We start from the raw sequence: 24,864 nt of genomic DNA, 5'->3' as shown, positions 1-24,864 counted from the left end.
GTGATACTCAACTTTTTAAATATAATTATTCATCATTCCTCAGACTGAAACTTTGCTAGTTTCAAAAGCTATTGTCCTTTTGAAATTATTTTAAAAAGCAAGTGATCTGTGAAGTTCACCAACAAGCCTATGTTTGAAAGAACATAAAAAAAGACTCTCCATTCACCAAAATATGTGGCCAAATAATCTAAAAAAGTGAAGGTGAGAGGCAGCAGTTATGAGGTGAGAGGTAATCTGCTCAGTTAAATTGGACACTGCCCCCCTCAACACATATGCACATGCAGCTTGAACGTATACTCATTTACATGTGCATACAAACAACACTACCTATTTTTCTTCCATAAACTGCTTTTAGCCCAGATGAGTTCAGCAATTACTTCACATTACCATTTTAATTTTCTCATATATTTAAAAGGATTAAAACTAAAAATAGTTTTAAAATAGTTCTGAGGTTTGAGTACACATGCATGTAAAAATGCAAACCCTAGAACAGTTCACAAAATCACATCTTTTAACTTTTTAAAGTGTTTCACATACAGCAGCATGATATATACCTACGAGGCACTCAATGTGTATTTTTCAAGGGAATGAAACAAAGCTTTCTGCTCTGTGATTGCATCTTCTCTGATAGGTCACTTCACTTCGGCATACCTGAGAAACCAATGTTATCACTTCCTTCAAGATTACATGCACTTAATCTGATTGTAATATTTGTGAAGTTTGTCAATATTTTTTCTTAAGTGTGTTTTTCCAGGACCCATCAGCTCCAAGTCAAGTAGTTGTTTCAATCTAGTTGTGGAGGGCGCAGCTCACACTGGCCCATGCAGGCATCCAACTGGCAACCCAGGTATTACGAGCATTGCGCTCTAACCAACTAAGCTAACAGGCCATCATCCCCTGTCAATATTTTTTCTTTATTAATGTGTATGCCTTTATATATTAATCTTTTTCTTCTATGCCACATAGCCTAGGACTTTTTATATTGTTTTGGAGAAGGGGCGGGTGACTCTTTTCCATATCTCAGTTTCTGGCTTGTCATGTTGCATGTTTAACTCTCATAGCTTAGGAGAGACGCAGTTCCACAGAGCCTAGTACCACAGAGCCTAGAACCATATACCTTATTGTAAATTCTCAGTGGATTAAACCTGATCCACATTATCTTCCTGTCAGGCATAATACGATGCGTAAATTTTCATACTGTGCCTTTACTAACCATAAGCTGTTGTTTTCTTTTATGCGTATTAACTCCCACACATCACAGGAATGGAATCCTGTTATCTTGTGCCGGCTGGGAATATTGTGGCAGCTGGGAGTTTTGTATGTGTTACAGCTCAAGTTGTCTTTGTCTTGTCAAATGTTTTGTCTAGTTTATACTGGTGACAATGTTTTTGAAGATCCTTTCTGTATATTTTATTTTGGATCTGATAATCTTTTAAAGAACTGGAAAAATATTAACCCTTCAAGTTCATTAACCAGAGAACCCTATTTCTCATGTACCTACATAGCCAATTTCCATCTATTTGAGAAATATTCTAAAATCCTTTGAAGCTTTCGTGTGGAAAAATAGTAAAAGTGAAAGGAACCTTTGGTTTCTAAATAAGCATGTATGTCATTTGGCTTACCTAAGCGGGATATGAGTAGTACTCACTTCTTCTAGAGGACTGAATGCTAATTTTATTTGCAAGCAAAGACACTAAAGAAAGAAAATTGAACACTTAATTCTTCCTTGTATTTTTTTCTTAGAGTTTTCTCATAGCTTGGAGCTAAAACACAATTCATAGGTTGTAGCTAAGACACATCAGAGCTTAGTTTCAAGAAATGATGAAAACAGAGTCTACTTTTCAAGTATCAGTTAAACCAAGGTAATGATATTGCTCATGTCAGTTTTGTTTTGTTTTTAATACCTCAAAGAGAAATCCTGTGTGACTCCTTCTTTCATATCAAGCACTGAAAAGATCCCAGGGTGTATTGTTGGCTCTTCCCGCCGCCTCCTCACTACAGGGATGGGCCATGGAAGAGCAACAGCACTCTTTCAGGACTGTCCCCTCCCAATGCTCGTGTCAGCGCCTCAGTTCTACTGAATCCTTTCTATTCTGCCATACCCCTTATTCGAACTAAATAACTCCTGATAGAAAAACTGTTAAGTTGGTAGTGAGTGTATGAACTGAATTTCCCACCTTTGCTTGGAACATGGTGCTCACTAAAGTAATGGAAAATCAATTTAAAACAATAAATAGGGAACGCAGAAAGAGTAAACAAAATGTGGAAGGGCGAGGCTTGTTCTGACGAGTGACTAAGTAGGCAGTTTCCTGTGAGCCCTTTACAGACTCATGTTTAAAAACCTGTTCTTCCCTCTTCGTTCTTAACTGGAAAGCAGACCAATGTACTTGAGAAAATGCTGATAATTAGGTGAAGTACAAGTATGTGGTTTATTTTTTAAATGAAAAAGAGACTGTGTTGTTCCAATAATCATAGTCTGTGAAATGGGGAATCTTCTTCATCTGCTAAATTTTAAAATAAGCAACTTATTCATATCCGTATAGATCACTTATCTATAAATTAGATCCCTACACTAGATCCTTTGGGCATTGTATAAAATATAAATTGACTTCTTTCATTAACTGTCATTTAAATTTATAAAAATAACACCTGTTACAATTTTTAAGTATCTACTGTGCTTTTCATACTAGGTACAACTATTAAGCTTGCTGGTGCTCTGTGTCTATTGGTATTTTCTCTCCAAGCTAAATGTACAATCCATGAGAAGAGAACCACATTTTACTCTTCTCTTTCCCTATAGTCCCCAACTCAGTGCTGTGTACCTGGGTGAGCTGAAATGACGTGACGACACTCTAATGCAATGGGCCTGGAAAGGGGGACAGCAAGTGCAAAGGACTTGGCATATCTGAGAAACAGTAGGAAGGGACAAGTTAAGTAAAGCTAGTGCAAAGAGGGAGCTGTAGATGGTGAGTTATCAGCAGAAGCCAGATCAGCCTCGGCCCTTTTGGCCATGGTAAGAACTTGGTATATTTCTTTTGTGAGTAGGAAGCTCTTAGAGGATTTTGAACAGGTAAATGGCTTGATCTGACCTGTGTTTTTAAAAGTTCACTTTGGTAGCTGTATAGATGATAGAGGGCAAAAGCAGGGAAACTGGGTGGAGGTTAATGGTTTCAGTAATCCAAGTGAGAGAAGATAGGTTGGATTAAGATGGTAGATTGAAAGATGGTACTAACCAACTTTAATTGAGCGCCTAGTACATCCAGGCTTAATTTCAAGTACTTTATATGTGTCAACATTATTTCTACAAACAACCTAATGAAATAGATGCTATTGTTATCTTCACTTTACATGTGGGAAAACTGATGCACTTGTCCAGGTTACTCTGCAGGCAACTGTTAGAATGAGGATTCAAACCCAGGCAATCTGGCCCCACACCTTGCCTGCTTAACCTTGTGCTGCACAAAATCAGGATATATTCTGAAGGTATAACTGGCAGGTCTTGGTGGACTTGATGTTGAGTATGAAGAAAAAAGCAAGAATCAAGGAAGACTCCTAGGACTTTGGTGTAAACAATTGTGTGACATTTATTGTAATGAGGAAGACTAGATAGGGGAGAGGGAAAAAGGGTTCTGCCTAGAACTCATTACGTTCAGGGTGTTGCATAGACAGCCAGGTGGACACATTCAGTAGGCACTCTGAGCCCTTTGATACTTGACAAAGGACAGCTCTGTTGAAATGTAAGGTAGAAGCAATATCGCAGAATATAGAGACGTCTTCTGCTGGGATGCATCCATCAGCCTTTTCACATATTCTTGTCAAATGCAATTTTCATTTGGGGAATTGAGTGGGATGTTTTGCTAACATAACACAGCAAAATACAGGTCAGCCAAGATGTCAGTTTTATCAGCAGCCAGGCAGGCGCTGAGCAAATGTTTTTAATAAGAATCACCCAGAAATCTCCTCACCTCAGACCCAAGGCAGGAACACCACATACTGCAACCCTTAACTTTCTAGGATTTGAGGGCAAGTTCTCCCAGCTGGAGAGTTTAAGCTGATTTTGGCATCACCACCCCAGTGCCCCTGCCTGCCGGTCACTGAACCTTGCCTGCATAACACACAAGATTGCACAATCCCAAACCTGCTCAGACTTTGTCCCTGCTGCCCCCGACTTCAGTATTTGACTTTTCACTCCATCTGACCTCAGATGATACAACCCCTTTAGACAGGCCTCAAATTTGAGATGAATTCTCCTGATCCTGCCTATAGTGAGCCTAATGTCTCCTGAGCACATTTTGCAAGATACCATGCTGGAAATGCTATCTTGATTAGAATGGTGGGTGGTTACACAGATTTATATGTTTTTCAAAACTCATCAAGCTCTGCACTTAGATACTTCAATTTAAAAGTACATCAATTTGACAACATTGTTATGCTAGGTGCTTTACAAATATAGATTTTCTTGCCCTAAGGAAGCTTATAATCTAAAGAAGGTATACTATTGAACAATAGGAGATGAAATCTGAGTTCAAATTGAGTAGCCCAAAATAATTGTTATAGGAACTGGACTGTAAAGGAAAACTTCACTGAGAAGATAACGCTTGATATAAGCACTGGGAATTTGGGCGACTGAAGAACCAGACAGAGGAGGAGGATTCTAGGCAAGGGAAATCATACAAGCAAAGGGGCAGATGTGGGGAAATTAAAAGAAATTTGGGGAGGCAGTGTGGATTTCGTTTGAGAACATCAGAAATTAATATTGAGACAAAGCCAATTTAATGATTCTCTTTATTGTCAAGAGAAGAAGCTTAGAAAGTATTGGGTGAGCAGCAAAGAGTTACAGAAAGTGGTTGGGCAGAAGGAGGATATAATCTGTGTTTTTTAAAGGAAAGCTACCCCACCTCCCCACATTCCACTGCAGAATAATTGTGACTCACAATTTGAGGCATAAAGTGCTTTCAATATATCCTCCTTAATAAGGCCTTCTGGGACTTGAGTCAAAGGAAGTGTTTGGCTCTGGGCAGTCAGCTTCTCATGCAGCCATGGCCCTGTTTTCCTTTTACTTCAGACTTTTTTCTATCTTTACTCCGAGTTCTATTCCATCAGTATCTTCACATTGTCTTCTTGACTTGACTTTTCTATCTACCTTTAACATGTGTGGGGAATTGTGTCAAGTGCTCTTCAGGCTCATCTGCTATTCTAACTGCCTTTTACTAAAGCAGAGAAGGATTCAGCCCCCTCAGTCCTTATTTTCCTTAATTCCTTTGCTACACTGAATACTGTTAATCTCAACTTTTATTAGAATTCTCTTTTTCTTTGGATCCGTTAATGCCATGACCCTGGTTCTCCTCTTGCTTCTCTGGGTGACCTTCTCTGTCTCTCACTAAGCTTTCCTAATATTCCAACATTTTCAAAGTAAACCATTGCTCAAATCTCTGCCATCACCTTTCTCTTCTACACTTTCTACCAGGCCATCTTATCCATGCCAACCTGTCTGACTATCTTCTCTGGGCAGATAGCCACCTATGAACCCTCCCCATCACCAGTTTCTTTCCCAGAGGCAATCACTTGAAACTTTTTCTATCAAGTTCTGCTAGTGGTTAGCTCTATATCTTCAAATAACATGTCTATATTGTTACTTCTTAACCAACTTTATACATTAGCATTGTCTTCCCACTAAGAAATATGATAATGTATAAAGCCTATTCTTTATAATATGAGTATATGGTAGGCCTGGGGTAGTGAGAAGCAACCCTGCTTCTTATCTAATTCATGATAGAGCTCCCTGTGCATAGTTCTATTAAGGCAATTGCCACGCTATCTGAAATCATCAATTTCCTTGTTGGTTCCTTCATGAAAAGCTGAGCAACTTGAGGACAACAGCCCTATGTCTAACTCTATGTTCCCCACACCTATCAGTGCCTTCTAGGGAGCAGGCAGGCTTATTATATCTCTTTATTGAATGAATCAATGACTCCTATTAATACAGTTACTGAAAAGCTGATGAGTCATGAAAAGGGGAAGATCTCAATGACTGATCATCCTAGAAGCAAGTGAATAACTGCTTTCAAGGTTGACTGACTAAGTTTTCCTGCCACACAAATAGCCCAAACTTGACATGGCCAAACATTGCACTGAGCATGGATAGCCTACATCTCCAGTGAGGGTAAGTGTTCTCGTGGTTTCTAAATAATACAAGATGTTTAAATGTTAGAGTTATCATTACCTTCTAGAAGTAATTTTGAGTAATATAAAATCATAGTTGGTACATTATTTTACTAATTATTTAAATTAATTGATCTTTCAAAGAAGAGTTGGAGATTTATTCCATTTTGTAAAAATATTTCAAATTCTAATTTTAGTCAACTCTAACTTTATTATATTCCATATTCTAGAATCAGAACCTAAAAATGTTATACCTGGGGCCACCATTAACTATTTTAAGAATGGACCTATAAGTTCCTCTTCAAACTTGATCTTTCTCCTTATTTCCTATCTCAGTAAATGGCATCTCCATTGACTAAGTAACCCAAGCCCAAACTTGTTGTATTGCCTTCTCCCTGTCCCCTACGTGTACTCTGTGACCAGGTCCTATTGGGTCTATTTTTATTATATCCCTTGCATCTGTTTCCTCTCGCCACCCTCACTGTACCTCCCTTAATTCAGGCAGACACTCATCTTCTTCCAATGCCTTTGCAATAGCCTCCTGCTTCAGCTTCCTTCTACACCGAACAATCCCTCTACCACATGCCACCAGAGTGGTCTTCCAAAAACACAAATCTCATTATGCTATTTCTTAAACATACCCAGGTTGTTTGATGCTCAAGAGCTCCCTTAGTCTGGAATGCCTTTCACTTTCTCCCATCCTCTCCTTGGTGCAGACTACCCTAGAGCTTAACATTAGTTTGACTATTAATCCTGATTTGTCCAGAATGATCCCAATTGAACTTGTTGTCTCAGTGTATTTACTGACAGCAGCCCTTTGAGTATCCTCAAAGGATCCCTAGTATATACATTTGCTAGGACTGCTATAACAAAATACCACAGACTGGTTGGCTTAACCAAAGGAAAGATATTTTCTCATAGCTGTGGAGGCTAGAAGGCCAAGATGAAGATTTTTGGCAGGAAATGCTGAAAATCAGAGGCTCTTTGCACCCAGGCCTACCTCTGGATGCACCAGATACACAGACTGTTAACAGCAAAACTCAATTCCAGGCCTTACCCCACAATGGAATTCATGTTCCTAATGTATATTGCCTGCCTCCCACGTAATTGATTCTGGAATAAGAGTTAAGTCTCAACTCTGAGGAACAAGAATCAGCATACCCAGAGGTTTTTTCTAATTCTAGGAATTTCAGATCTGTTGAATAACATGGCAATATAAATCGTTAACTTTACTGCCATCGAAAGTAATTATCTACGTTTCATTAAAATATACCAATGTGTAATAATTTCATGAAAGCTAAACTATTGCTTCCAAGATCCATTAAAAGTTAAAACGTTGTTTGAGTGAAGCCTTGCTTAGAGAAATGAGAATGATTGTTTTATTTTTTGTAAACTGATTTTTATCAATGATGTGATTAGGTGCTTTTCAAAATGGTACAATTTGGAGAGAATAACACTTAGCTTTGACTCTTTAAAGCCACGGTATAACTTAATGAGTTTTATGGAACTTAGTCAATCAAATGTAACTTAATTTTTTTCTTTGAATCAGATGTCCAGTTTGTGTCTGAGAGAAGACGATATGGAATTGTTAAACTCAAAGAACAGGGATAAAAAACTGATCCATCTCACCTACCTGTTATGGAAAGGATAACACAAAACCGGAATTGGTTTTTATGCAAAAACAAATTACTAATGTAAAGTAAAGAACATTTCCTATCAACTTATTCTCTTTCTTTCAAAAGTGCTAAACATTGTTTTCACTTTATGTGATACATTTATATCACTGATATGCCTTTCTTTATATAACAGAATATTATATTTCATTGTATTTAGTTTTCAAATTACTCTTAAAAACTTAAACCCTCCATTGTCACTTCACTGAAATGACAGAATTATTTTAAGCGTTAAAGTGTTTACTCTTAGCTCAGTTGCCATTGGTGGTAAAAGGATGTTTTGATGTCCTTACATACTCATATAACCAGGGCTCATAGACAAATGAGGGGAGAGACCTGGCCTCCAGAAATATGTTTTACCTTCTGTGGCCATATTGATTTTAATATAGTGCTTTGATATCACACTGGATAAAAAATCAGAATTATAGGTTTCTATTTGAGAGGGAAACTGGATAGGGGTAGGGAGACTCGTTATCATAAGATGTCTAGGAATTCTTAAGGATAGAAAAAAATTTTATTAATTGCTCAGGGGGGATGAAAGGGAGATATTTTGTTATATAATGAGAAGACTTCTTCTCTCAAATAGTTTATTAAATTTAATTTAAATAATCTTGTTTTAAACTACAAAATATTTTAAAACATACTTTAAAAAGACTATATCTCTCTTAATAATGTTTCATTGTAAACTTCTATGATTTATTGAGTTATTTAAAAATATATGAATTTTAAGTATTTACCCCTGCTTTGTTTCTCTTCCATGCTCAAAGTTGAACATTCTGTAAGTTTAACCCCTGTAAAAGAAGAGTTTAATGATATTAGAAAGTTCATCAAACCAGTGACATTTCAGCACAGTTCATAGTTTTTTTCCTTCTAATTTTTGTCCTCACATTATATTTGGTAATAGATATACTCTCTTTCTTATATGCTTGGTAGATGCATTCCTAGGTCATAGGAACATATGGGTTCTTGCAGTTGTGTCCAGAATACCACCATGTTGATCCCATTTGCAAAGACTATGACTGAAAAAGTAAAATAAGCCACATTGACGATAATGAATAACTGCAATTAATGAGCATGAAGTGTCTTTGTATTCTATCTCCCATTTTCTGGAATTTCCTATTTATCTGGAATTCTGTTTTTTACTACAAAGTTTAAATAGGATTTTCTCTTAACCCTGTGAATGTTTCCTATGGCTGCTATAATAAATCACCACAAACTTAGTGGTTTAAAACAGAACAATTTATTCTTTTATATTTTTGTAGATCAGAAGTCCAAGATTGGGTCTTATACGGTAGGGTTAAAATCAAGATGTCATCAGAATTGTTTCCTTCTGAAGGCTCCAGGGGAGAATCTATTCCCTGATTTTTCCTACTTCTAAAGGCTGCCTGCATTCCTTGGCTCATGATCCCTTAGTCACACTTCTCCAACCCCTTGATTCCACCATCACATTTCCTTGTACTGACTTTGATCCCTCTGCTCCCTCTTATAAGGACACTTGTGATTACATTGAACCCACTCAGGTAATCCAGGTTAATCTCTGCATCTCAAGATCTGTAACTTACTCAGATGTGCAAAGTCCCTTTTGGCATAGAAGCATCCTATTCAGAAGTTTCAAGGATTAGAATATGGCTATCTTGTGGGGGAAGGGGAATGTTATTCAACCTACCATGTCCTTATTGACATGTGTTTTTATCCTATCGCATTATATTTCTGTAGATTTGTTTTTTTACCATAAGGTATGTATAACAAACAATATAGTTTAAATTTGTTTTAACATCCCCCAATCTATATAATGGACATTGCATTTTTTGACTCCCCTGGTGGATAAGGCTTATGGGAGGCAGAGCCCAAATTCTTGCTACAGAATTTCAAGGGGCCAGATCATTCCTCCCCCAATACCCTGGCATCTGGACTGTGGTCATATGACTTCTGCTAAGCCCATGTGGGCTCCAGCTTCAAGTCGCAGAGACATTCTTCAGAGAAGGGTAGTGGCGACCAGGGTCCAGTGACAGCATATCCATACAGCTCCTGTGGCAAGACCTGTGCTGTGTTTCCTTCTGCTTAACCTTCCTCATTTCCAGACATTTGTTTATGAACCTGGGCTTCCAACTGTCCCTTTTAAGAACTGTTACACGATGGAATACTATTCAGTGGTAAGAAAAGATGAAATAGGACCATTTGTGACAACACGAATGGATCTTGAGATTATAATGTTAAGTGAAATTAGTCAGACTGAAAAAGCAGAGAACCATATGATTTCACTGATATGTGGTATATAAACCAAAAACAACAAAAGAACAAGACAGATAAATGAGAAACAAAAACTCAGACACAGACAATAGTTTAGTGGTTGCCAGAGGGTAAGGGGAAAGGGGGTAATAGATGAGGGTAAAGGGGATCAAATATATGGTGATGGAAGGAGAACTGACTCTGGATGATGAACACACAATGTGATTAATAGACGATGTAATACAGAATTGTACACCTGAAATCTATGTAACTTTACTAACAATTGTCATCCCAATAAACTTTAATTTTTAAAAAAAGAACTGATCATTATCTTTCAAATGAATTTTTTAAATGTTTAATTTAGTCAGTTTCCATTGCTTTCACAAACAACCTTCATTGATTCAGGGTTCTTTTTTCTTCTTTAATGATTTTTTTTAAATGATTGATGGTAGCCTGGGGGGGTCTCATCATAATTATGTATCATTAATTGAGTATAAAAAATAAATGTCAGTAAGAGGGAGAGCATTTATTAATCCAAGCTCTTAGCCCAATGCATAGCTAGCACCTGTACAGTGATAAATGGGTCCTTAATGATAGCCATGAGGTACACATCACCTTTTAATCAGCAAGGAATGATTTATGTTTTGTTTAGGTATTGAGTTTATTTTCTAGTTGATATTACCAAATATGGACTTAACTCTTAATAACCAAAATATTTGATCAACTGGAATGCTTTAGCCTTTAACCACAAGATAAATAGAAATGTATTAAATAGTTATGTCATATTTACCACACATTGTTGATTTTTTTAATTCAAAAGGCTTGGTTATTATAGCGAAGTTTGAGGAAATAGCACATTCAAACAACCGCAATGTTTGTGTTTAGTAATATTTTACCCATAACACTTATTAAATGCCTGCCATGTGCTAGCCTCTGTAAGAGGTGCTGGGTACAAAGATGAATACGGCTCCTGGCTCCTCATACAATGCCTGGCAGTGGCAAGAGACACTCCATGAATGCTTTTTGAATTAATGACCTAATCCCTGTCTCTAAGGAGCTCTATCCTGTGGGAAAGACAGACACCTCATTGTGGCATATCATGCTATGTCAGTGCCCAAAATAGTGAATTTGTGGGAGTGTGGGTGTGGAGAGGAACTGCTGGCATGTTTCAGATGCCTTGTGAGTTCTTATCATGGTGTCGAGGTCACACTGTCCTGTCCAATGACACCTCCTGGCTCTCAGAATTGTTATTCAGGCCTCTCTCTCCAGGCCCTCACTAGCAAGCTTGTGACACTGTGTTTGAACTCCTATTAATAGGCCTAGTCAGCTCCTCAGCAGATTGCATCTTAACATCAAACGGCCAGAATCCCCAACAATGACTTCTTGGCGCAAAGCCAATCCTCAAGCATCAAAGCTATATTCCTTGCAAATCAGCTCCACGTGATGATAAATAATGGCATTGGGATTCCAAACCAATTATCCCATGGTGAAAGGCATATTCCTCAAGGGCAAACTGGGCTTTATTTAAAAAACAGTAACATTGCTGATGCTAGCACTGAAATGTCAACAATGGACACGCCAAACTGATCAGAACAATAGCCAGAAAAAGGTGTATAACCTTCCCCAACATTGCACCAACCCCGAAGAGTTTGAGAAAAAGTGTGTTTAGGCATATTTTTAAAGTTTCTGGCTTGAAACGCACCAGGAAAACTACTGACAACACCATCTTGTCTGGAACTGTCTAATAGAGTAGAAGCTTTAAAATTCAGATCTCCACACTGATGTCAGCTCTGCAATCTCAGGCAAGTCATTCTCAGTCTCCACATCTGAAATGAGGGCTATTGAACACTTAAGTCTGTTTTATGGATAGCAATAGCATGTTAAGAGCCCAATAAATGGTAGAAATTGTTCATTAGAACTATTTATCAAGCACCATACTAAGCACTTTACAGATGTTATTTTAGTCTTCATGTCGGCCCTACGAGGTCGGTATTTTTACCCCAATAATGAGTAAATGGAGACTCAGATTAGTGACCTGCTACCCCAGAGTGAGAGAGAGGGTCGATTCAAACCCATCCCGGCTGCCTCCTCTGGTCAAGCTCTTGCCCACACCAGGGTGTTTCTGACAGCCATCAGGCTTCCTCTTTGCTGCCTGTTCCTCTCTAATGCCCCCATAACTCCCAGTGTCTCTCTCTATTGACCTCACCAGGGCAGGACAGTCATAAGCACTGTTTGTTCACCAGGTTGATTGGAAAATCTGCCTGGTGGGCCAAATTCCCACGGTAGAGATGCAACAAAGGAACTCCTTAGGGACCTCTTGAGATAGCTCATTTTGAAACAAAACAGTATATTGGACCCAAGCAATTCTTCCCAATCATCAGCAACTAAGCCATTAACTAAAGCATACTGAAAAACCACTGGCTTTGGAGAGTCTGGAAATTTGTATTTAAATCTCGAATTGGGGATTATGAGTTGTGTAAATTTAATCAGGTGCTTAATCTCTCTGAGCTTGTTCTATTCTGAGTTAATGTACGTGACTGGTTATTCTCTGTTTTTCCCCCCAGATGTATTTGCCCCACTTCTCTGCTCTTCTCTGTGCTTTAAGACTTTGCAGCCTCCTATTAACTGCATTTCCAGGACTCCCTTGCCATCTGGCTTCTGGTTGGCTTAAGCACTGGATTAGAAGGTGTGAAGAAAGAAGGAGCAAAATAATTCTGCCTTCTCTCACTGCTTCAGTACCACATCTCTGGCAGCAGCTGGCTGGTCCCTCTTTCTTGGCTGTAACTTTTCACGGGGCTCTGGTAACACACAGTTTCTACCCCTTACCTTTTAGGTTCTAGGAGAAGTAATAGCTTCCTACCCTGGCTCGCCTCGGGCTGCTCAGCATCCTCGGTTTGCTCCTTAACTGGTCTATAACCTCTGTAAGTAGTCCCTTCACTGAGCTCTCCTCACTGAACCCTCAACTAAGTTCTATTTTCTGCTTGGAGCCTGAAGAGTACAGTATGCAAAACAGTTTGAAAAACCATAAAGCACTATCTGGAAAATATAGGATCAAATTAGTGTTGTTTTTTATTATTTGGCCATATTTTCATCATCAATACTGTATCCTGAAGTTTGCAAATTTTTTCTGGTTACATCTAAATATTGTTCCAGCCCAGAGATTTAAAAATCAGAAGCCAGTGGTCAAGGTTATGTTGAAAAAGCTGCACCTGGATCTGGTTTGCTTTCTTTTCATAAATTAGGAAGTGGTCAGAAGCTGACAAGTAATCAGAATGAAAATATTTCCAATTATAATTAAACTTTCTTCAAAGAATGGATGCCTAGATGAAGAATAAGTAGATATTGTTTTTGTACAGATGTAAATATTTGTGTGTGTCTATACACACATATATACATATATGGCACTTTTAATAAAGAGACTGTTTGCCCCCACATACAGCTATACAGTGCCTCATTTTACTTCTGCTGTATCTCATTTTGGAGGTAGGCGTTTATGTTCATTACAATATTTATTTAAACATTAGCAGTTTTACATAAAAAGGTAACCTATTTATAATTCCTTTTTAAAAATAGTATTTTTTTAATAAGAATACGTTTTTCTCACTACATTGAGAAAAGTTATGCTCATTGCACATATATTTAAACTGGGCTTTTGTGCCATGAGGAGTGAATTTCTGAATGACTCTTAAGAAAGAAAAAAAAAGAATTCTCATTTTTTGCCACTTTCAAGAAATACATTTTAAGAGGTCAAATAATTTTAAAAATTACATTCTCCAATCTATTTATATAGGTAGGTATATCAGCATTCTCTCAGTCCCAAGCAACAAATCAATTCGGGCATATTTAAATAAAATTGGATTTTACTGGAAGGATATATGTGATAGCTTAGTTAAGCTTGGGATCTAGATGGCAAGAATGAGGGACAATTTCTTCAGGGCTCCTCTATCAAAAAGTCTTGGCTACAAATATTTTACGACCTTGAATCACCCTGTTCAAGATTCAAATCCCAGAAGAATCAGCCTGGCCTGGCTGAGGTCCCAGGCACACTGCTTGGCCAAGGGAGCTAGGTCACATGATTGGTAGTCCTGGCGTGTTGAATGGAGAGAGGTGGTTTGCCAAAAGAAAAGTGGGGTGCTAGGACCAGGAGAAGAGAGAAGAGTCTATAGGCCAGAAAAAAGAACTGATTCTACCACAAAAGTCTTGGGAGCCTTTTATGACGTATTAAGATATTGGATACGGTACATTTTCTTCTTTGAAATCATTTCCACGATTTGGACACTGGGACATAAAGAATATTAACACGAACCTAGGGTTGAAAGGAGGCCACAGAGATGGTTCTTAAATTCTTGTAGAAACTATGTTTCTTCACCAGTCTGCCTTGAGGAGTGCGCTATTGGGAACAGCTATCCCTTGACACCTCCCTCCATGACAGTTAACGCATTTTGGATAAGAAGCAGGAAAGTTTTCCTTTTCACAGTGAAAACCAAATAATATTGGCAGCAGCAAGGACTATTACCCTTTCTTCATCCCTCCAACTAGAAACACTGGTTTGGATTTCAGGTGCCTTTGGTTGACAAAAAACACAAAAGAAGTCTTTAAAGAGTACTTATTAACTTTAGGGTAAATGTGCCATGCGGATGCGTGCTTTTCCAGATCCACTTCTTCTCCATGAAATTCTTGGATGAGTATAAAATATTTGCCCGTGAGGGCCAGGGTTGTGTCTGTACTGTTTGCTGCCATCTTCTGCGCCAAATAGGCACTTGATACCTATCTTTGGAATAAATGGATCAATAACTGAATGAGTATATCTACTATTAATACAAGAAATTTTATAACTGGACACTTTTTTGCAGAAAACTTATGTAACAAGTGAGCAGTTTTTACTGTTAGAGTATGCAGGACCTTTGAAACTTTTGGAAAACAAGAATATATTTTGACCATTTCCTGTTTTGGATTTAAACATATTAGTTTCAACTATTTCTAACATACTATATAATTTACTTATTTATTATGTTTGTTATCTACTTCCCCTTGCTAGAAAGTAGACTGATAGAGATAGAGATCTTTGCCTGTTTTGTTTACTACTGGGCTTCTAGCATGTACTCAAAAAATATTTTGAATGGATTAATATTATATAATTTACTTACTATTACATTGATGGTTAATTAAATGTCTCCCCTTTTAGAATATAATCTCTACAGGGGCTTTTTCTGTTGTATTCACTAATATATCCTAAGTAACTTGAACTGCACCTGGTACATTTTTGGTTTTAAATAAATATTTCATGACTGGATGAATGATAAATAAACTATTTTAATAAAAGTTAATCTATCTCTATACTCCCCAATTACATAATAGAAACATATTTAGAAGTTATTCATAATGCTGCTAAAGCTTTAGCATATTTTCTTATTGAGGATAACTTTTTTTAAAAAATTAAGATATAACTGACGTATATTTTATAAGTTTAAGGTGTAACATGTGTTGGTTATATATACTGCAATATGATTACCACAGTAGTGTTAGCTAACACCTCTATTACGTCACATAATTATCATTTCTTTTTTGTGGTGAGAACATTTAAGATCTAGTCTCTTAGCAACTGTGAAGTTTAAAATGCAGTACTATGGACCATAATCACTGTGCTGTGCATTAGATCTCCAGGACTTACTCATCTTCAGGTTGCGAGTTTGTGCCCTTAAACAACATCTCCCCAATCTCTCCCCCCACCCCACCCCCAGCACCTGTTAACCACCAGTCTGCTCTTTGTGTCTACAAGTTGGGCTAAAGATAGCTTTTAAAAAGAATGTGTATTATAGAACCATAATCTTAGCTATTTGCAGAGTTCCCACGAGATTTGAGCCCCAGTGGAACCTATTCTCACCTCCTGTTCCATGAACAATTCCAAGAATGGGAGCTGGCTGAAAGTCTACCTTCTCAAGTTCATAGTTCACAAAGTTACTTACAATATTTAATAAAACTTTAAAGGCTTCCTCTGAAACTGCATTTTAATATAATACCTACTTAAGTGTAATCCTTATTAAAAATAAGAGTCAGTGGTGTCCTCACTCGAAAGATCAGTTAACTTGTTGAGGATTATACATTCATATGTCTAAGGAAAGTACAAAAGGTATCACAGAGTAAAGTAAAGCTAGAACAAAGAAAACCATTCATGAACTAATTTCCTCTTTTGTCACTGTAGCAGAAATATCACCTAAGTAGCAGAGGTGCCTGCTCCTTATATAATTAACAAAGGGCTGGCTGGTGGGCTTTTCAGGAATTGTTTTCTACCAGGCCCAACAGGTTGAATGATAGCATTATAGTTGGGAATAATTATTTTCTCTGCAGAATGTTCTTTTCAGAGGAAAAGAAAGGAATATTATCTGACTTTTTGTTATAACTATTGTCATTTTACAAACAAGAAAGTCAGAATAAAATGTCTCTTTATGTTACCTAATTACTAGACAAATACATACAAATGACTCTTTGTATATGAATTATATTCTTGTTAATGAATTCTAGTATTGAAAAGACTGACAGATCTCATTTGGGATATACTTATATAGTTCCAATGTATATTGGCTATGTAGGTATGGGCGAGAGGTTTCAATCACTCACTTGCTCAACTAGTACTTACTGACACCTTGCCGTGTGAAAAGGCACTGTGGCAGGGAGACCACAAGAAGTCCCTCACCTTATAGAACATAAAATCTAATAGGGACACCCATCTTGCAAAACAACTACACAAAGAATTAATTAATTGTGATTTAATATGTGCTAAAATAAATAAATATATAAATACACAAATACATAAATAAGAAAGAGAAAGCGAGAATACAAATGAAATGCAAGCCTATAATGCAGGGACTTGACCCAGTCAGGAGGGTCGGCGAAGGCTTCCTGGAGTAGTGATGTTTAAGCTGAAACCCACAGGATGAAAAAGAGAGTTAGCCTAGTGCAGGGGAGGGTGGTCAGTTGGGGACGGAGTTGTCAAGGATACACCTTGCAACAAAAACAGCATGTGTGAGGGTGTTGAGATGAACAGGAACGTGGCACATTTAGAGAAACACAGGAAGAATAACAAGCAAGGAGGGAAAGAAGGAGAAAACAGAAATGGAGAGGTTGGCAGAGGGTCTTAGAGGCCTTCTTAAATATTTTAGACTTCATTCTAAGGACAAAATGAAGACTTTGAAGGATTTGTTTTTAAAACACAAAGTATGTTTTTTTTATAAACTCCTGTTGGAGGACTGACACTTCCTGATTTGAAAACTAACTATAAAGCTATAGTAATCAAGACAATGTGGTACTAGCAAAAGAAAAGACTAATAGATCAATGGAACAGAAGAGAAAGCCCAGAAATAGGGCTACATAAATATAGTCAAATGATATTTGATAAAGGAGCAAAGACAATACAATGAAGCAAAGATAGTTTTCAACAAATGGTGCTGGAGCAAGTAGACATCCACGTGCAAAAGAATGAATCTAGACACAGACCTTCCTCCCTTCACAACAATTAACACAAAATAGATCATTGACCTACATGTTAAATGCAAGACTATAAAACTCCTGGAAGATAACATAGAGAAAATCTAGGTGACTGGGCATGGTGATGACTTTTTAGGTACAACACCAAAAGCATGACTTAGGAGAAAAAACTTTGATAAGCTGGACTTCATTAATATTAAAAATTTCTTGATACTATCAAAAGAATGAGAAGACAAGCCACAGAGTAGGAGAAAATATATGCAAAAGACACATCAGATGAAGGGCTGTTATCCAAAATATACAAAGAACTTTTAAAATTCAACAATAAGAAAATGAACAACTCAACTAAAAAATGTCCAAAATCTGAACAGACACTTCACCAAAGAAGACATACAGATGGTAAGTAAACATATAAAGAGATATTCAATATCATATGTCATTAGCAATTTACAAATTAAGACAACAATGAGATACCACTCTATACCTATTAGAATAACCAAAGTCCAAAATCCTGACAACACAAAATGCTGGTGAGGATGTGGAGCAACAGGAACTCCCATTCATTGCTGGGGGGAATGCAAAATGACACTTTGGAAAACAGTTCGAGAGTTTCTTATGAAATTAAATATACTCTTCCCATGTGACCCAGCAATTGTGCTTCTTGGTATTTTTCAAAATGAACTGTTATGTTCACAAAAAAACTGCACATGATGTTTAGATCAGTTTCATTAATAGTTGCCAAAACTGGGAAGGAACCAAAAAGTCCTTTAATAGGTTAATGGATAAATAAACTATAGTACATCCAGACAATGAAATATTTTTCATTGCTAAAAATAAATGAATTGTCAAGCCATTAAGAGATATGGAGAATATGAAAATGCATACTATTAACTGAAAGAATCCAATCCAAAAAGACTACATACTATATGACATTCTAGAGAAGGGGGTCAAAAGATTAGTGGGTCTTGGGTTAGTAGAGAGGGAAAGATGAATAGGCAGAGCACAGAGGGTTTTTAGGGGAGTGAAACTATTGTGTATGATACTATAATGATACGTACATGTCATTATACATTTGTCAAAACCATAGAATGTACTACACCAAGAGTGAGCCTTAATGTAAAGTATTGACTTCTCATTGATGATGGTGTGTCAGTGTTAGTTTATCGATTATAACAAATGTACCCCTCTGGTGGGAGGTGTTGATAGTGACGGAGATTGTGCAGGTACAGGGCAGAGGGTCATGAGAACCTTGTACCTTCCCTCAATTTTGCTGTGAACTTAAGACTGCTCTAAAAAATAAAGTTTATTAATTTAAAAAATCAACTTACTATTTTAAAGAGGAAAAAAAATAATCTCCTGGATTTTAAGAGGAGAATGGAGTGAAAATGAGCAGGAGAGGAAGTTGAAGAAGCTACTGTAGTAATTCAGTGAAAGGTGGTAACAGTTCGGATGCAGAGTTGACAGTGGAAAAAGAGAGAAGAGGACAGACTTGAGATGTGTTTAGGTATTAGAATTGCCAGGGAATTGGATCTGCCAGTAAAGGAAAGGGACAATCAAAGTGTTGCTGATGACTGACAGTATCATTTATTGAGACCTGGAAAATGGGAGAGAGTGGAGGGTGGCTGCGCAGTACATAGATTTTTGTAAAGGGAAATCAAGAGTTCTGTTGTAGTTATGTTAAGTCTGAGATCCCTGAAATACTGAAGTGGAGATACTATGTAGGTAACTTTTGTTTGTTTTTACTTTGTGGCAATAGAAATTTCACTCTCTAACGCCAATTTCTCAAAAGTGGCCTTTTCTGATTTGGATTTTTAACTTTCCGTTTGCATAACCTAAAGACACATTTTGATGGTTTTTCAAGAATAAAAGAAAAATCTGACTCAAATATGTATTGAGTGTCAAATTCTCCAGAAAACTGCTTGCAGTTTTGAAATGAATTTTTCCAGCTCTATTTCTATACCTACAGAGGTTTTACTGACTTCGAGTTTCAGACAGCTCAGGCTCAGGTACCAAGTTCTAGTAAGTCTCAGCAAGAAGGAACATTTTCAGAACATGGGTGCATAAGAATGCAAGATCAGCTGGGGACACAGAACCACACAACTTAATATGCTGGGTGGTACGTATAGGTTTATTTCTCAGTTATCCCTCCAAGATTGTGAGCATGTGAAAACCAGGGATTTCATCCTCTTAGCATTATATGCAGTGCTGGATGTTTGTGTATTGAATTAATGTATAAATAAATCTTCCTTAATGTCATAAAACAGTAAAGCACAGAAAGATAACAGGTGAGGGAAAATGGGAAAGGCCAGGAAGAAACTCAACTTTTAGCCATTTGGTTTTTCAGTTAGAGATTCAATGCTGTCTTATCTAAAGTCAAGTCAATGGTGAAAAGTATAACTAAGCAACCATTGGTCTTCTCTGTGCAACGGCAAATAACTAGTTGGACTGATTTCTTTCACTAAATTGACTGAACGTAATAATTTAGTACTATATTTCCCTGAAAATAAGACCAGGTCATGTTAATTTTTGCTCCAAAACACGCATTAAGGCTTATTTTCAGGGGATATCTTATGTCTTTCATGTACAACACTCTACATTTATTCAAATACAGTCATGTCATTTTCTTTTGGAACATCACCATAACGTACTAAATATGTCCGTCTGGAGGACGATCTTAACTGGGGTTTATTTTAGGGTTAGGTCTTATTTTCGGGGAAACACGGTAGTAACTGAGAAGGTATCCTCTTTCTAAGACATACATTGTCAGTGGGAGGTATAGTTTAAGGGAGGACATAAACATTTCTATGAAAGCTCTAGACTTTACTTTAGATGGTTAGAGGTTTCGATGCATTCTTTTTGGCTTTTAATGAGAATTGTTGTTGTTTTCTAATTAAAAAATATTCACTTTATAAATTTCAAAAGTCATTTGGTGTTTAAGGAGAAAGAAATAGCACTAACTTTTTGTGATTTTAATTCATTTACTCAGTAGATATTTTAGTGACAACTGTCCCAGGGACTCTTGTGGGCCACCAACAAAACAATTCACTTGTAGAGGTTGCACTGTGGTGGAAGAAGACAAATTACAAACAAATTATGTGTTGGGTGATAATTTAAGTGCTATAAAGAAAACTTATGTAGGTATAAGGAGATAGAGTATAGAGAGGATGTGTGCATTTTTAGATAGGGGACAGGGGCTGCCTTTCTGAGGAGATGACATTTGATCTAAGACATGAATGAAGTGAGGGTATGAGCTATTTGAGGCTAAGAAGAACGTTTTAGACAGAAAATACCAAGTGCAAAGGCCTGGATTGGCATGCAATTATTTTTTAGTGTATTCAAATAACAAGCTTCAGTTATTTTCCTTTTTATTAATTAAAATAGACACTTTTATTTCAAATAAGTAGGACACCAGGAGAGTAATTACCATATAATAATAATCTTCCAAAATTCCTCAGTTTTCAACAGTTTGAATTTAGTGATAGAGACAAAACTCCCTTGGTTGGAAATTCCTGAATTGTAAGAAAACATACAAGTCATATTATCTGTTTATCCCCTTGCCTCTCTGTTCAATTATCAACCCCCCTCCTGTCACAAAAAATAGATTTTTTTTTAAAGTTACAAGCAGTGGAATAGATGAGAATTACAATGACCTGGAGGCAAAATAATCTGTGAAGGCAAAGTTTACTAAGCTGGTTGAGTCTAAACACTACTTATGAACTCTGAGTAAACATGTTAAGATCTCTTAAGCACTTGAGAAGTATTTGTTTACTTCACATGTATGAGAGCTGGTTTTGACCCATCCTTTCACTCAGTAAAGACCATCTCCTGAACACTTGGTTACCCCATTCTTGTAATCCAGAGGATCTTAAAGGAATTAGGCTGAATTTACATTTTAAATATTTTCTAATTTAGATGTCTCACTGATTTAATTTTACCTTTTCCAGGTAATAAGAATTAATGTGCTTTTGCAATGTTGATATTAAATTTGCAAGGACTATAATATTTGTAATTTATGTAAATAAAATTGTCTGTTACTTCACCATGCAAAATTTGCTGGATAGATTTTTCTCAAAATGAGAGGACAAATTGAGATGGTCTGATTTAAAATATGTAGATAAAAACTTGGAGTGTTTCAAGAGAACCCAGAAAGATTTCAACTGAAACAATGGGACCATGACAGGGACCATGACTAATGTTAACTGTCTATAGAAAATGAACCCTCGACAAAGTCAACAAACGGTGCCTCTTTTATTTTTTATTTTTAAAAAAATTTAATAGGGTCGGACAAGGTGGCTCAGTTGGTTAGAGTGCAAACTCTGGACAACAGGGCTGCCAGTTCGATTCTGTCATGGGCCAGCGAGCTGTGCCCTCCACAACTAGAATGAAGTCAATGAGCTGCCGCTCAGCTCCAGGGTGGCCAGATGGCTCAGTTGGTTGGAACGCGGGCTCTCAACCACAAGGTTGTTGGTTCACTCCTGCAAGGGATGGTGGACTGCGCCCCCTGCAACCAACAATGGCAACTGGACCTGGAGCTGAGCTGCGCCCACCACAACTAAGATTGAAAGGACAACAACTTGACTTGGAAAAAGTCCTGGAAATACACACTGTTCCCCAATAAAGTCCTGTTCCTCTTCCCCAATAAAATCTTTAAAAAAATTTTTTTTAATAGACTTTATTTTTTAGAGTAGTTTTAGGCTCATAGCAAAATTGAGTGGAAGGTACAAGGACTTCCCATTTGTGCCTGGCCCATTATCAACCTCACCAGAGTGGTACATTCATTACAATGGATGAACTTATGTTGTCCCAATATTATCATCCAAATCCATAGTTTACATTAGGGCTCACTCTGGTGTTGCACATTCTATGAGAAAAGTGTATAATGACATGTATCCATCATTACAGTATCATACAGGGCACTCACTGCCCTAAAAATCCTCTGTGTTCTGCCTATTCATCCCTACCATCCTCCTAACCTCTGGCAACCCTGATTTTCTTTACTGTTTCCAAAGTTTTGCCTTTTCCAAAATGTCATGTAGTTGGAATCGCACAGTATATAGCCTTTTCAGATGGACTTCTGTCACTTAATAATATGCATTTAAATTTCCTCCATGTCTTTGCATGGCTTGATACCTAGCTCAGTGCCTCTGTAACTTGAAACTGAGTAAAAAAGCAAAAGAATACTCTAATTTATGATCTACCTGCTTTCAAATAGTCCACTCCATTTGACATAATTCAGGATGAATATGAGAGACATTTAATTTATTCCTTCACTATTAATTCAGCATTTCCATATGCCAGGTACTAACTGGGTACTATGTACTAACATATAATTATAGCAGTAACAAAGATTGAAAAAATGTCAGTCTTTATGGCACTTACATTCCAGTAGGAGGGCCAGACAACAAACAAACAAGTTAAGTAAGCATCATAGAATAACAAATACTTGTTGAGTATTTCTCCCTCCATCCTTTCATTTCTTTCTTCCTTTCTTCATCCTTTGAACATTTTTTTTTTTAACTATTTTTCAAGCGCTGGTAAGAAGCCAGGAGTCTACCATTTTTTCATCTGGCTCTGCTATAGACTCACTGTAAAACCTTGGGCAACTTTATTTCTTAGGAGTTTTCTCCAGCCTACAGAATATGAGAATAACAGTTCCAGCTTACTACTTAGTTGGGAGGAGCAAACAAATTAAAAGCTGGGAATTTGCTTTAAAAGCATAACAATACCTGCTATTTGCCAATCAGACTTTGGTCTGATTAAACTAAAGATTAAAATGCTTTCATGTTTCTTACCAATTTAAAAATTTTTGGAGAGGTATTTTATAAATAGTGTTTTTCTTTTTTTAAATGATTTTTATTAAAATGTAGCTAACATATAATATTATATTAATTTCAGGTGTACACAATAGTTATTCAACATTTATAGACCTAAAGAAGTGATCGTCATGATAAGTCCAGCAACCGTCTGACACCATACCACGCTATCACAGTATTATTGACTATATTCCCCATGCTGTACATTACATCCCCATGACTTGTTTGTTTTATATTTGGAAATTTGAACCTCTTCTTCCCCTTCACCTTTCCCCCGACATTTTCTAATTCTCAATTACAGTTAACATTCAGTATTATTTTGTATTAATTTCACGTGTACAGCATAGTGGTTAGACATTTATATAATTTAAGAAGTGATCCCTCTGATTAGTCTAGTTCCCACCTGGCACTATACATAGTTATTACAATATTATTGACTATATTCCCTGTGCTTTACTTTACATCCCCATGACTATTTTGTAACTACAAATTTGTACTCCTTAATCCTTTCACCTTTTCCACCCAGTCCCCAAACCCCCCTCCCATTTATTACGCTGATAAATCTTGTACTCATCTGACACCATACATAGTTATTACAATATTATTGACTATATTCCTTATGCTATACCCTACATCCTCATGACTACTGTGTAACAACCAATTTGTATTTACTAATCCCTTCCCCTTTTTCACTCAACCCAAGCCTCCTCCCATCTGGCAACCATCAAAATGCTCTCTGTATCTCTGAGTTTGTTTGCTTTGTTTATTTTGTTCTTTAGATTCCACATATAAGCAAAATCACATTGGTTCTGTCTTTCTCTGTCTGATATACTTCACTCAGCACAATACCCTTCAGGTCCATCCATAACTCAGCAGATGGCAAGAACCCATTCCCTTCCATGGATGAACAATATTCCATTGTAAATATGTACCACTTACTTTTTATTCATTCATCCATTGACAGACACCCAGGCTGCCTGTACATCTTGGCCATTGTAAACAATGCTGTCGTGAAGTTATGGATGCACAAGTCCCCTTAAAGTAGTGTTTTGGATTTCTTTGGGTAATTACCCAGAAGTGGGATTACTGGGTCCTTCTTTGTCACTTGTTATAGGCTTTGTTGTAAAGTCTATTTTGTCTAGTATTAGTATTGCTCCAAAAAAGTGCAGCTTTTTTGTTTGTTTTTTTCCATTTTCATGAAATACCTTTTTCCCATCTTTTACTTTCAGTCTGTGTGTGTCTTTTGATCTGAAGTGAATCTCTTGTAGGAAGTATATGTAAGGGTCTTGTTTTCTTATCCATTCGGCCTCCCTATCTTTTGATTGGAACATTAAACCCATTCGTATTGAAAGTAATCGTTAACAGATATGTAGTTATTGCCATTTTATTATTCATATTTTTTATCCTTTTTTTTTTTTTTTTTTTTTGTCTTACAGAAGTCCGTTTAACATTCCTTGTAATACTGGTTTGGTGGTAAGGAACACATTTGGGTTTTTCTTGCC

The 24,864-nt window shown here is 37.0% G+C and overlaps 1 protein-coding gene across 1 annotated transcript in view; it reads left to right on the top strand.

Annotated features, from left to right (window-relative positions):
• Nucleotides 1-24,864, top strand: part of S1PR1 (sphingosine-1-phosphate receptor 1) — a 43,081-nt gene that overhangs the window by 1,164 nt on the left and 17,053 nt on the right. The window lies entirely within an intron of this gene.

This window comes from Rhinolophus hipposideros (genome assembly GCF_964194185.1).
Source record: "Rhinolophus hipposideros genome assembly, chromosome: 19".
Classification (NCBI taxonomy): Eukaryota; Metazoa; Chordata; class Mammalia; order Chiroptera; family Rhinolophidae; genus Rhinolophus; species Rhinolophus hipposideros.
Note: the sequence above shows the minus strand (reverse complement) of the source record. Positions and strands in the feature narration are given on the sequence as shown.